Below are 6,491 nucleotides of genomic sequence, written 5' to 3'. Positions count from 1 at the left end.
TTAGTATGCCAAACAAGTTCAACATATTTCTTCCAGATAATCCATGCAGAAAGGTAGGACTGGAAGAATCACAATTATGAATGGAGAACTCCTCAAGAGTACTCCGATTGTGATATTTTGCTTCAAAGAACTTCTGCCTTAATGGTTCGTGGTATTTGGAAGAAAGAAATACCACGGACCTCGAGGACTGTCGCAAGGTTACTAATATCCTAAAGGAATGAGCAAACACTATCAACAAGAGGTAAGTAGGGTGAATCTCGGGTTCAAGAACCCAGGAATAGAATACCTACTACTAAATGGCATCACGGGATGCTTTCGAGAATGGTGGCCAGAATCATCACACCGGAACACAAAACATGGCTAGGTTACTAGGTGACTCCCTAAAACACCTAGGGTCATAATAATAGCTCCAACATATATGTCGAGGCAACAGAGTACTTCAACTCACCGATTAGTGTGATTAATCTGGCCCAAATGGACATCAGGAACAGGAGGAAGGGGTTTGCAAATGCATCAGACTACTTAGAAACCTGGGATGACTCGGACAGCATAACGGCTGTAAATGCTCAAAAAGATTTGAGACATCCTGCAAAATGGTGGCATAACCACTCAACAACACAATATCAAGGTTTCGAGATCAACTGTCAACATACGGAAGTAGTAGGAACGGAACTGAGGCTTGAAACTATCAATTCTATAAGTCTATGGATTAGTAACACGTCATCCTGATAGATAGATGAGAAGGCCTAGTTCTTAATCCCCGTAGAAAAGAAGAGGTTGACTCAGATCAGAAGGGCATAGGGTAAAGGAGTAAAAAGAGCCTTATGTTCCCTTCCACAATCAATTCCCTTACATAACTAAAGCATTTCTAACCTCCACTTCGACTAGTTTGGCTTGGTAATCCTACAGGCAGTCAGGCTCTGATACCAAAGCTGTCAGGACCCCGATCCTAAGTCACACCGATCTAGCATGTAACACTTCATATCACTTTGCGTCCTCACGCACGGTATTCCCACGGGTGCCACCTTACCTGGCCCGGGACCATTTGCGAATTTTGGCTCACGTATATGATAATGTCGCTAGCATCCATATGACAGAGAACCCGGGCCGACATGGCTAGTCGTGAACCCAAAGCGGCACCAACCTATGGGGACAGGCATACATGAATCACATCGAGCATGTCGGTCAGCAGCGTGTGAATCCGGGCTGTAGCACTGGGCTAACAGGACTCCAGGAACCCGGGCTGTAGAAGGCTAGGAAGGACTCCGGATGTCACCACGTGACATTTCCCCGAAGGGACGGACATAGGAATGAAGTGAAATACATGCCGGTCAATCAAGTGTCCTGAGCAGTAGTGCTGGGCTAGCAGGACTCCGGTGAACCGGGCTGTAGCAGACTACTATGGCTCATGGAAGCACTAGACTACATTTCCCCATAAGAGAGGCTGCCAAGGATAAACAACTAGATTGTCGGATCCCACACATACCAAGCATTTCAATCATACACACAATATGCTCGATATGTGTAAATACAACATGGCATCACAACATAACTCTAAGACTCAAGTATTTATTCATTAGGCTCCGAGGAGCGAGAAATTAAAAACATGGGTCTCATGACCCAACAATCATAGCATACAAATCAAAGCACATGCAGAAGATTAACATGTCTGAGTACAGACATCTACAAATGAAAAAGGCTAAGAAGCCTGACTATCTACCAGATCCTGCTGAGGGCACAAGATCGTAGCTGAGGTATCAAGCTAAACGTCGAAGTCCACACGGAACTACTAGTGGGACTGACGTCTCTATGCAAAACATAGAATAGGCAAACATGAGTACAAATGTACCCAGCAAGACTTACATCAGAACGAACTACATATGCATCGGTATCAACAATGGGGGGGTGGTGGAGTTTAATTGCAGCAAGCCAGCTTTGACTCAGTGGCTAACCTGAACTACGACTGCAAGCAACTCTTTTGAGGTGGCGCACACGAGTCCACATATTCACCATATCAATACACCACTATGGATCCGCTCCCGTCTCCCTACGAGAACGCCATACATAGCACTCACGCCTATCTTGCGCATTTTAGAGTATCCACTTTCACTTGTCTATGAACTGTGTAGGCAACCAAGTAGTCCTTTACCGCGGACGCGGCTATTCGAATAGATGATGTTAACCCTGCAGGGGTGTACTTCTTCACACATGCTCTCACCACTTACCGCCATTTACATGACATGTACTCGGCAACCTTCAAGCGGAAGCCCAACGAGGGTGTCTGCCACGGCCTACCTAAACACTCAAGTCTCTAGTCCAGGTTTATCGCCTATCCAGGTTCCATCCGCAGGGAGTCCGGCCGAGGTTTCCACATACGGCCCCGAACGATGTGTACAGGGTTTCGAGACACCAAACGGGCGCTCGGCATGCCTGGCCATGGTGTATCTACCGCATCATAGCCCACCCCTAGGGTCAGTGCTACGCACGGCCGCCAACACATATCCTATAAACACCAGAAACTAGTTGCAACTCCTAGACAGAGGACTAGAGTGGTTAAGAAGCCGAGAGGGTCCGTTGGTTTCGGGCCCAATGCATGGTAGTAGCTGGTTCTTAAATCACACATACAGATCTCAGTGCTTAAGGACGGTTCCAATGAAACAACCCACCATGTACTCCTAAATGGCATCTCATCGATACCTTTACCAAATCGTGTTCAACACACTTAGCTCACACACAGTAGGACATGTTCACAACTTTCCAATTCATCCCCGATAAATCAGACCTGACAAAACTCTAAGCAATAGCAGGCATGACAAACAAGCATGAATGAGTAGGCACATCAGGGCTCAAACAACTCCTACTCATGCTAGCGGGTTTCATCTATTTACTGTGGCAATGACAGGTCATGCAGAGGATAAGGGGTTCAACTACCGCAACAAGTAACAGATGAATCGTTGTTGTCCTAATGCAGTAAAAGAGAGCAGGAGCGAGAGAGTGGGATTGTATCGGAATGAACAAGGGGTTTTTGCTTGCCTGGCACTTCTAAAGATAGTATAGTTCTTCATCGGTGTCATCGATCTCATCGCCGGAACAACATCTGCCGAAGGGGGACAATTACCGGCAAACAAAGAAGGACACAATCAATGCAATGCAACAATATGATGCATGATCATGTCATGGTAATATGCTTGTGTTTTGGCCTAATGCAACTAGCAACACAATTAAGTGTAGTTGGTTTGAACCCAAGGTTCAAATTCAAACACCACATATGGTTATTTAAATGCCATTCATTTGACTTGTCCTAAACAGTAGCTATAAGTTGTTCTAACATGCATGAAAATGGTATAGATGGTTAGATTGGATTTTTCTGATCATTTTTCATATATAATTTATTTCATTTGGAGTTACGATTTAATTTCTATGATTTTTTGAAGTTTAAGTCATTTTCTGGAATTTCCTGAATTAGTTTTAATCCAGAAAATGATTAATGACATCAGCATTGTGTCACTACTGCGTCAGCAGGTCAACTGGGTCGCCTAGAGTCAAACCTGACGGCTGGGACCCGTGGGTCAATGTAATAGGGCTGGTTTGGGTGGATGACAGGTGGGACCAGTCAACAGCCGCGTCAGCAAAGTCAATGCTGACGTGTGGGTCCCACTGGGTTATGAACTAATCTAAATAGAAAATTAAATGAAACTAAACAGGCATAGGGCCCACATGGCAGTGGCACTAGGGGTGTTTAGCGGGGTCATTAGCAGCTAATGACAGGGCCACATCGGATGCGCCGGCGGTTAGACGACGGCGACGACCCAGAGCGGCGGTGGCTCGCCGGAGTTGCGCTTGGGGCTACCGCTTGCTGCGATGAGGGCATCAGAAAGGAGCCCTTGCTCGCCCGCATCCAGGGGAGCACGCGGCTGGGCGTGGGGTGGCCTGGTTCACCGGTGGCGAGCTCATCCGCGGCGGCCAGAGCACGGGGATGAGGCATGCAAGGCTGCGAGCCATGGGGACGCTGGATGAAGTTCTCTACGGGCTCCTGGGAACTCCGGGAGTTCGACTACGCACCCAGATGCGACAGAAACGAGCTCTCGCCGCGTCAGCGACATCACCGGCGGCAAGGAGCTTACGGGTGCGATGGGGAGGTAAGTTAGGGGTTCAGTGCGAGGAGGAGAACAGGGGGGAAACAGAGAGAGGCTCACGGCGAGGAGGATGGTGCAGACGGCGGGGCCGGGGACGCGTTGGTTGCCGTGAATCGATGGTGAGGTAGCCGGCAGTCGGAGGTTGAAGATGAGGTCGGGGACGACGCTGCAGGGCTCCCATAGTCGCGTGCGTCGGCGTGTAGCTCCAAGGCGTCGTGGCGGGGGTCGTGGTCATGCTGGTTTAGCGAGTGGTGGCCTGTAGCCATGGCTACAGCGACGGCGCGCTCTCGGTGCTCACAGCGAAGGAAGGAAGAGAGAGCCGGGGAGGGGGAGAGCTCGAGGGAGGGTGAGAGAAGGGTCGGGGGGTCGCGTGGCATCACCCGAAGAGGCCAGGGCAAAGCGGCAAGTAGGAGGTGGCCGCATGACGGTGCACGCGCGTCGAGCACACGCTCGTCCTCCTGGCAGAGGAGGAAGACGACAGGGGAGGGGGCCAGGTGGCTGGGCCGGCCACATGGGCTGCCAGGTGGCTGCACAGGTGGGTTGGCCCAGGTAAGTTTCTGTTCTTTCCATTTATTTCTCTTTTCTATTACTCTGTAGTCTTTAGGGATTTATTAAAAATGCTTCAACAGATCCAAAAATCATGAAACTGCTCAATGCCACTGTTTGGAACATAACCAACAACAAACATTTTAGTTTATGATTATTTGAGCATTTAAAATATTGTATAGCATTTAAATGCCCAAATGCAAATAGAGTATGATTTAATTCAGAGCCCAAATATGTCATGGAAAAATGTGCATCACCTCTGGTTACTGTTTACAGCATTTTCCATAATGATGAATATTTTTGAAAGCCATTTGGATTTACCGAAAATATTTTAGTTGAACCTAGTGAATTCCTTTGATGCTAGGGGTTTAGGCAATCCCCATTTCAAGTTTCTTTCAATGTTTAAACATGATGCACACATGAAGTTACCCTAGTGCAATGCCAGAAGCTAGGGATGTGACAAGAGAGCTAGCCTTTCCTTCTCCTATCCACAGATACAGCTCGAGGAGCACCATTGTACTCACTTTGCCTTAGTGATCATGCGGAGACCCCGCAGAGCAGGATTAGGGGTGTTATCTCCTAGGAGAGCCCTGAACCTGGGTAAAGTACGCTGGTGTTCGTGTCTACGCCTCATCCAGTTTCCAGGCACCGGCGACGTTCTACTCGCCCCCACCATGATAAGCCATCCATTGGCATATGTCGCACCCAACCCCCAACAATTTATTTCCTTATTTCATGATAAATGTTTATTATTCATGCTAGAATTGTATTAACCAGAAACATAATACATGTGTGAATACATAGACAAACATAGTGTCACTAGTATGCCTCTACTTGACTAGTTCATTGATCAAAGATGGTTAAGTTTCCTAACCATAGACATGAGTTGTTATTTGATAAATGGGATCACATCATTAGGAGAATGATGTGATTGACTTGACCCATTCCGTTAGCTTAGCACTTGATCGTTCGTTAACTGCTATTGCTTTCTTCATGACTTATACATGTTCTTATGACTATGAGATTATGCAACTCCAGAATACCGGAGGAACACTTTGTGTGCTACCAAATGTCACAACGTAACTGGGTGATTATAAAGGTGCTCTACAGGTGTCTCGGATGGTACTTGTTGAGTTGGCATAGATCAAGATTAGGATTTGTCACTCCGATTATCGGAGAGGTATCTCTGGGCCCTCTCGGTAATACACATCACTATAAGCCTTGCAAGCATGATAACTAATGAGTTAGTTATGGGATGATGTATTACGGAATGAGTAAAGACACTTTGCCGGTAACGAGATTGAACTAGGTATTGGATACCGACGATCGAATCTCGGACAAGTAACATATCGATGACAAAGAGAACAACATATAGTGTTGTGCGGTTTGACTGATAAAGATCTTCATAGAATATGTAGGAACCAATATGAGCATCCAGGTTCCGCTATTGGTTATTGACCGGAGACGTGTCTTGGTCATGTCTACATAGTTCTCGAACCCGTAGGGTCCGCACGCTTAAAGTTCTGTGACGATTGGTTTTATGAGTTTATATGTTTTGATGTACCGAAGGTAGTTCAGAGTCGCGGATGTGATCACGAACATGACGAGGAGTCTCGAAATGGTCGAGACATAAATATTGATATATTGGAAGCCTATATTTGGATATCGCAAGTGTTCCGGGTGAAATCGGGATTTTACCGGAGTACCGGGGGTTACCGGACCCCCCCCCCCCGGGGTTTAATGGGCCAAGATGGGCCTTAGTGGAGAAGAGGAGGGGCGGCCAGGGCAGGCCGCGCGCCCCCTCTCTCT

This window comes from Triticum dicoccoides, chromosome 5A (genome assembly GCF_002162155.2).
Source record: "Triticum dicoccoides isolate Atlit2015 ecotype Zavitan chromosome 5A, WEW_v2.0, whole genome shotgun sequence".
NCBI classification, from domain to species: domain Eukaryota; kingdom Viridiplantae; phylum Streptophyta; class Magnoliopsida; order Poales; family Poaceae; genus Triticum; species Triticum dicoccoides.
Note: the sequence above shows the minus strand (reverse complement) of the source record.